The following is an 8,760-nucleotide window of genomic DNA, read 5'->3' as shown; positions in this document are numbered from 1 at the left end:
TTAAAAATCGATATAGAGTTTCTCCTGTGTTACTGGACATCCTTCAAATGCATATTTCTCAGCTTTCATTGTGAATCAGCTACTGTTAGAATCAGCCCGGACTTCTCTTCTCATCCTTTGCATTTGACAAATCGTTTCTCCAATTCATCTCCAACAATTATATGTCATCTGTTCAAGGACAACTGGATGTCAAAGGAGAAACTAACAGAGATGGAAGATTTTCTTTAGGTAAAAAGAAACACTGGGAATTTCATAAACATTCCAAACATTTCTTTGTTGCAGTAAATTTTGTAAACAACAATGTACCACTCTTCATAGGGAACAACAACACTAAGCTGCTGGATGTAATGTACCTACAGGATGTTATTTCATGACATTACAAATCTGAGATTCTCAGCCAATTTGCATACATGGCCCGTTCTGTTGGCTGCAAGTCGTTATCCCACAGAGAATTTCATCAGGAAAGGAATCAGTGGAGGCATGAAGAGCTGAGCAGCCTATTCAAATCAGAGCTGGTTATCTGTCCAGCATCAGATAGTATTATGACCAGAACAGAAGCACAGACACTGGCAAGACAGATCAGACAGAGAAGAAGTTCTCATGAGGCTCTTGAAGTGAAATTCACACCAGCAGTAAAAACATACTACGCAATCAAACCAAAAAAAAGTTCATAAATTATGGATGTTAATGTAGAATGGAACAGGGGGATACATAATGAAAATGAGATTTCAATATCATTCCTGTCTGAATCCAGCAGAGTTTCTCTCAGATGTCTAAAAAAAATTCAACATGATTTCAGCTTCAGGTTCTTATCAGAAATGTTTCCTAATTTTTTTTCTAACCATCCTGGATTTGCCCTCCTGCTGCAAATCCTTAAAAACAAAAGTCATGATATTAGTACCACCAAGCCTTCCTTAGGTCCAGTGGGTTAGGGTTAGGGTTAGTCCAGTGTGAGTCTTCCTTCCAACAGGGTGTGTGTGGCAGGAGTTGTTTTTGGTCTTTCATTCACACAGCAAGTCATCGTGTTCAGTTCCAACCTTTTGCTGAAATCAATTTTTTTCTGTGTGTGGTCGGTTCATACAACTAATATAACGCGCTGCAGTCAGACTTATGTGTAACTGGTATACAAATTTTTCTNTATGTGTAACTGGTATACAAATTTTTCTGACAGTAATAATGGAAAGAGCCGTCAATGGATCAGTTTTAAAGTTATTCAGTAATGAGAGCCGACTTTATCATCACAAATCATAACATGAAGGAAGCTAAACTTAAAGCGATGGCCTTTGGTGGAGCGGTGACTGCAACTCCTGTAGAGAAGTCTGTTAGGATGTGGTGGGACTGTGATGTGCTTCACTGACAGACTTCTTTCATAAGTTCAAAATTATAATTTTCAAACATCTTCTAAGTCTGGATTTTCTGTGTCTGCCTTCTTCTGGTGCAGAATTATGACCCATGTCTCACATCCGTGACATAAACATCAAACTGCAGATGCTTTGAAAACTATCAAATATGTATCTGATTTGGTACCGTATACAAAAGTGGCTCAAGTCGGATTTTTGGGAGGTGAGAAGATTGGAATGGGGCCGTTCAGACTGACTGCCGTAAACGTCGCATATAGGTCAAATATGAGAAAACAAACAGAAAAAAGACGATTTGAGTTGACTTCTATCTCAGTGTAGGCATAGTCTTCCACTATTTCATTTTCTTGTCCAAACCTTCTGCAGAAAACTGAATCTCTCATCAATCAGTCCTTGGCTTTTGTACAAGTCTAACTCCTCTTGTGAGGATTTCCTGATTGGGCCCAAAAGTTCTCACTGCAACATTAGAACTGCATTTACTAAATTTATGGACACGTTCCATACTTAAACAAGCACTTCAGTGTTGAGTTAAAATAATCTGATTCAGTGAAGTTTATTACTCTTAAACAGAAAGTAAAAACAAAAGGAGTAACCAAAAAACATCCTACAGTAAGTGAAACAGGACACATGGAGAAATAGCTAACTCTATGGCCCAGTTGTTGTTTTTCAGAACCATTGTTGCTTTTGACTAAGTCAAAGGCACAACATTTCTTCTCCATGCCTTTTAGTACACTAACAGAAAGCCATTTACTTGTTTCACAGAACTTCGATTCACAGAACTGAAAAGTGGAAATGCATGTGACGACTCCTGTGGCAACTAGTTCTTCTAGGAAGCAGCTAGAAGCACAGCACAAAAGGTATGTTGTAAAAAAAGAAAGGAAGAGACACACACACACACACACACACACGCACACACAAAAACAGAGAGTTGCCCCCAAGCTCAAAGAAAGAACGATGTAAAAATAGATGATTGGGAAACCAAGTGACCAATATGACTTGGCATATTGGTCACTTGCATTGTGAGGTTGATTAGTTGCACGTGACCAGATGTTCATGCTGCAAGCAAATTATCTAAAACTGTAAAAAATAAAAATAAAATTTTTTATCTGTATCTATGGCGATCTGTAGTCCTGGACATCACAGGAAAGTGACACTAATGACGACTTTATTGTTGGGAAGTTTACTGGTATTACTGGTGTTTTTTTCTCACTCCATTTACAGTGAGGAGGCCTTCTTCCATGGAACCAGGGTTAATAAAATCAGCACAAAGCCCGAGTTGATTCCCCATCCTAAAAGTTCCTGGAGAGTGGGTCTGAGCAGCAGCCATGTGGTCTGCCGAACTTCAAGCAAAATAAAGCGAAAAAACATCCAATTGTCTCCAGGGCAAAACTGCAGACATGATGAGCCAAATGTTTTCTTGGAATTACTGAAAACTGAGGCGGTCGGCATTTAGACAAACAAATACAAGACTGCACCATAAAATATTAGGAGGACATTGCGGGCTTTGTGTGCCCCCTAACACTACCCCGACGTTGACGCTGCCCCTTACAAGAACTTTAGAAATGATGTGGTGCTCTGGCCCCCATAAGGCTAATAGACCAAACAAGGTCATTAATTATGCTTTGAAAGGTCCTCTTTTGGTAACAACACAAACTCAGACACACACATGCACATGACCGCTCACATGTTCAGAGGCTAAACAGCGTTTACTGTACAAACACTAGATTACAGCCAAACCTCTGGTACTACAAGCCGGGCAGGGATTGGTTTACCTGCTGGCTCATGCAGCCTGTTGTCACTGCTTTGTCTGAACAGCTCTTAAAGGGATTGCTCATTTTTTTGAGTGTTAATCTGCTGAAAGGTCATGAGCAGGTACTAATCTAGCTAAGGCAGGTGATGTAGTGACGGTCTTCACTTTGTATAAATACATAATCATTTCTCGCAGAGGTTGAAGCTCAGGGCTGCTCTGAGAATGGAAACAGAAAAGAGTTTATGCAACTACTGCATTGAAAACGGGTGGAAATTAATAATCGATTCTTGCTCAACAGTAATAAAGGCTTATTGTTTTGTACTCAAACTTGTATTTTCACTTGAGCCTGTTGGCTTATGTATAATATTCATTTACACTGTAAACTACATTTGTTACTGAGAATTTCTGTGTTCCCCCATTGTGGAAGGAGAGAGCATATTTCTCCAGTTTTAGCTTCTCCTGTTTGGCTCCCTGTTAAATCCAGAACACCATTTACATTTCCTTTCATACAAAGACATTAATTCTCAAGCCCCATCATATAGTAGAGATCTTATTCTTCCACAAATTCCCCAACTAAGTACTTTCCTCTCAGGCTGCAGGTTTACCAGTAGAGTTTCTAACAGTAGAATTGGAGGCAGATCCTTTCGTTATTAGCTCCAGCAGACATCCTGTATACTTTTAAGAGTAGGCTTAAAAGATTTACTTTTAGTAAAGTTTGTAGAGTGACTTATGTACTTATTAAGCTGCTATAGGTTTAGGCTACTGGAGGACAAACTGATTATCATTATCCAGTTTCCTACTTTCTCCTCCTATTCTACATTCATGTATTATCTGTAGTTGTTGCTGACATTAACTCTTTTTTTTAATTACATTTGCCATGTTTTCCTGTTAAAATGGAGGCTTACCCTTCTACCAATGACATGTGAGTCATGGCTGCAAATGCAACGACTTCAGTAAATCCACCGTCGCCACACGCTTATTCAGCAGGAGAGATTCAATTCAGCAGGAGAGATTCAATGCAATCGACTGGGCTTGGCTAGAAAACTTTTCACCACTTGGAATAATTTACTGACTTGAACTACAATTTACATACATGTCCAAGTATTCTTTTTTAAGGGAAGAAATCAACACTTCCTTTAAAAAACACCAAACTAGCTGCTAGCTGACAACAGCTACAAAAAAACTGTTGTCACAGAATGGAGTAAACAAGTAACTATTGGAAACTACAGTTAAAGTTGCTCTTAACAAAATTGTTACTTGTTGATAAAAACTCGTTGCACAATCAGTATCACTCTAGTGAGCGCACAGCCACCAGAATGTTCAGTCAGAACTGTTTCTCATTTTCTTTTCCATGGCAGCTAACGTTTCCACGTAACACTTTAAGTATCCAGAGGGCAAAGCTTAATTCCAATAATGGAGAATATTTATAATGGTAGTGATCCAGCCTGCACGTCATCCGGATAATCCTCTACATCCATAGACGGCATAAGCCTACAGAATGTGCAATTATTTACTTATATTTGCTTTAGACAGTGCTTTATTTTGAGTTAACATGCAATAAAACAACAATGTTAAATGTTTATGTAGTTTATGCATTCTGCATTATCTTTATGATGACCAGGACGACCTCTGTGTCTTCAGTCGGCCTACTCAAAGGCCTGTCTGACAGACAAAGTAAACTGAAGAGGATTTATGAGGACTATATAGGGTATGAATAAGGAACCAACATATTTTTCATTTTAATTTATTGAGCTTACATAATTCTGATTAAGCAACATGGGTTATTTTTTAAGTAAAATGTTTGTTTTTTGCATAACCTTGAGCTGACTGATAGATACTGATGATGTCTGACAGCTAATGTTTAAAAAGAATTGAAAACCGACCCATTAACTGTATAACTGTGTTTCTCAACACTGTCCACATTATTCTGAGGCTCCCAAACTCATTATACAAACCAAGAGAGAATAATACAGACTATTTTCTTCCATAATTACATGTGTTACCATTTCTATGTTAAAATGGTTAATAGCCTGTACTTGTGTAGCACTTTATCAAGTCCTGAGGACCAAAAGTGCTTCTCACTACATTCAGTCATTTATACACACATTAACATACTGATGATGGTAAGCTACATCGCAGCCACGGCGGCCCGCGGCGTTCTATATTTACATTTTAGTTTTTTATATCCACTCCAAAGTAAAAATAAAAATGCTCCTGCAAACAAAGCATGTTCCTCTGAAGAGTTCATTTCATCAGTTTTCTGTTTGCACTTTAGTGACAATAAAAAAGCATCAAAACAAAAGTGTTTTGATGCTTGAAAACATAATCAAGAAACACTTGTTTCTTGATCGAGTGGTGTGTTTCTGTGGATGGCAGTAGGAGGGAGAGGAACTTGATTTTTGTCACAGGTTTTCAGTCTTGCGCTGCACTTTTAGGACATAGTGATGGTTTTTACCTTGATGTCTCAAAAATCTCTGTCCCAAAGGCACAAACTAGCTGTGCTTCCATTACTGATTTGTGCAAAACTTGGTCGATATTTCCCTAATGTTTAAAAAAACTGAATTTTGTAATTGCAGTGTTTTCATAAGAAACGCAATTCAAATTGCATGTGAATAAGTTTGTTCACATGATAAGTCGTAAAAATAAACATGCTATACAAAGGTTTTTTTCATATGGATGGCAAAACTATTAATTTGGCAAAATATCTCTGTGGAGCCTTTTCAAGTGATTCTCATACATATGTGTGTTTTCTTTTGGTGATCTAGTTTCTTCCCAGTATCAAAAACATGAACTTGAAACTACCTTATCTCTGACTGACTGCTGGAGATCAACTCAGTGAATGAATGAATGGATGATTCAGAAAAATACAACACAGAGACCAAGTCCTTCATATGTTCCCTGTTAGTTCAGCTGAACCTTTAACAACAGTACTAAATGTGTTGCTCATGGTTACGGTGGACAGACAGGCTATATTTTTGAATTAACTTCATAAAAAAAAATGAGTCGTGCTTCAGAAGTGAAAAGACAAAGTTAATTAGAAAAAAAAAGCATCCTCAGGAGGAGACATCATTTCACACCTGATTGTTTCTTGCCTGATGTAAATTGTAGCTTTTACTCAACAATTATTCATGGCCTGGGTTAAGAAATCTCCATTCCTTCAGTCAATGAGCATATTCTGAATATAGGAGAGTTATCGCTCTTCTTTTGTCCAATGACATCATTCCCTTGCTTCACAACATTGTATCAGTATGCACCTGACTGTCTTAATAGAGCTAAGGCTCAGAGGAAATGAAAGTTTCCCCAGAACCTTTGATCTGTGGCACAATGTGCTACGTCCGTTCTTCAAAAAAAAAAGAAAAAAAAGACATATGTCATAACATAAAATGTATCTCCTCCCAAATTTACTATGTGGGCACCACAGGGTTAGTTTAGAGTGATGATGCTGTTGCACCAGAAATCTGCACTACAGATACCATAATACACATAATACATTGTGCATTGTGGTATCCAATAAAGAAGCAGGGATACATTTTCTCCCTCTACTGTGTAGAAAATAGAAAATCAGAGTGGCTTCGGACCAAGCCCCCCTGAGAGCCGCAGCCGGGTGACCCAGTTGGTCCTGACTGACGAAGGTCACCAGCTGACCAAAACGTTCCGACCGTTGAGCTACGACTCCACCAGTGGAAAGACTCATTTGGGAATAAAACCTCTGCGTTCGTCCCAAACGTGGCGATGTGATCCTTCATGTCACAGGGCATGCGAGGACATCAGCCTGGACTCAAAACCTTTATTGTGAGCCGGGCCGCTGCAGAGCGGGCTGCAGGGGAAACACATGAAGCGATTACCCGCTTTGTTCACTTCCAGGACACACACGTTCTTTGTTGACTTAACTCTGTCTGGATCAAGAGGGGCACACACAGGTCAGTATGCCCTGCTCTAGAGCTTCAATTCCAGATTCTACATATAGCATGCAGATAAGAGTGTTTTACTGAGAAATATTCTCAAGCCATTTCTAGGTTTCGAACCTTAAACTACTGCGTTAGCTTCAGCTTTTTTCAAATTTGCAATACTGAAGCTCCTCCATGTGGACAATAATTTGACCTTTGCCCTTTTCTGCTGTTTACAGCCTGGTGGTTTAATCAGCTGTGCACAGTAAACTTTAGCTCCCGATGTTTAAACTCTTGTCAACACTTGTCTAAATAAATCAATAAAAAAATAAATTGTGACTGCAGATGTTTTAAATAGTTTCTTCCAATACTTCAGAAGATGTTGTAGCTTTTCAGAACTCGTTTTGTAACAAAGTCAAGTTTTGGAACCTAGTTTCTGGTTGAATTGTGTGATATTCTTTCCAAATTTAATCTAACTTCTAAAGCTAACATTTCAAGTTATTTTTTAATACCTAACTCTCATTAGATGCATTTCTACCAACCATAAAATTACACAGGCTGGAATTGAGAACCAATTTGCTGAATTGAAACATTGCAATTAAAAAGTTTTTTGGTAAAATGTTTTGGTGCTAGGATCAAGCGGTTTGTCAGCCATATCAAAATTTTTGTGTTTCACAAAACTCACAAAATGAGAGCAAACACACCTGTCAGAGTGTCAGCTCTAAGCTGCAGAGTTCAAAACGCCTTTTTTACCTGACAACACAAGAATTTCAAAAATATTTGTAAGACAGACTGTGAGAACTGATTTTGATTTATCTATCAGTTGTATGTTCTGTTGCATAAAATATCACCCTGTCGTATTATTTCTCCCTTCTGACATTTGTGTGTAATTCTATCAGTTAAGGAATTCCTGAGTCGGTGGAAACCTCTCTTGTGTGGTCACTGAATAGATTGTAATCAGTTTATTTTAGTGCTGCAGTGAACATGTCTGGGGCAAAAAGGACAGCAGTTCCCTCCAGCTGAACTGCCTTTACAAAACTGAGATGAAAAAGACAAACAGAAACATTTTCTGCCCCCGGTGGCTGCCGTCAGTTGCTGAACTGCCTAGTGACATCAATCTATTTCCCAGCCACAGACATGATGAGTGAAGTCATTTTGCACATCCTGTTTATATTTGACTTTCTTTCTGCTGCAGACTCCATTCATCTCTCTTTTTGCCTCATTAACAGCAGTAGATTAGACCAGCTGTTCTCACTCAGTACATCCACAGTCCACTGCTGCACCATTTCACAAATGTTTAAGTTTAGCCTTAGGGAATGAAACGTTTCATTCATCAGCATAAAGAAATGACTGAGAACAAGCAATTCAACTCAAGCTCAATTATAATTGATGCGACACAGACAGCGATGATGCATGAAGCAGGTTTGAGCAAGAAGCATCTTTGTCGCATACTGAAAAAGAAACATGAAACATTTCTGTGTTTTTCTATGTTATTTTTTAATCATTTTAGCTTAATATACACAAATTGCATATAATTTGGTCAGGCTCACAGGATATGGTGTTTTCTTTCTTCAGGCCTTTGTAAGCCGTTCAAATAGAGCAATCTGTATCTGCAATTATGAATGTTTCCCCATCCACTAGTATTGAGGTCCTTCTGTAATTTTAAGTTGCATTCCGTATTAAGCAACACACATAATGGGTGAAAAAGAAAGTCAACTTTTTGATGACTGAGCAGTTATAATAAAGCAATATAAAACCTGTGTGG

At 38.4% G+C, this 8,760-nt stretch overlaps 1 long non-coding RNA gene across 1 annotated transcript; it reads left to right on the top strand.

Annotated features, from left to right (window-relative positions):
• Window positions 1–1,902: 1,902 nt before the first annotated feature.
• LOC107833501 (uncharacterized) lies at window positions 1,903–3,427 on the top strand. Its single transcript, XR_001659249.1, has 2 exons — window positions 1,903–2,215; window positions 2,580–3,427. It is a non-coding gene; the product is annotated as an uncharacterized LOC107833501 (long non-coding RNA).
• The last annotated feature ends 5,333 nt before the right edge of the window (window positions 3,428–8,760 follow it).

The sequence above is a fragment of the Poecilia formosa genome, unplaced genomic scaffold, assembly GCF_000485575.1.
Source record: "Poecilia formosa unplaced genomic scaffold, Poecilia_formosa-5.1.2 Scaffold398, whole genome shotgun sequence".
In the NCBI taxonomy this organism is placed as follows: Eukaryota; Metazoa; Chordata; class Actinopteri; order Cyprinodontiformes; family Poeciliidae; genus Poecilia; species Poecilia formosa.
The sequence above is the reverse complement of the archived record's forward strand: the minus strand, read 5'-3'. Positions and strand labels throughout refer to the sequence as shown.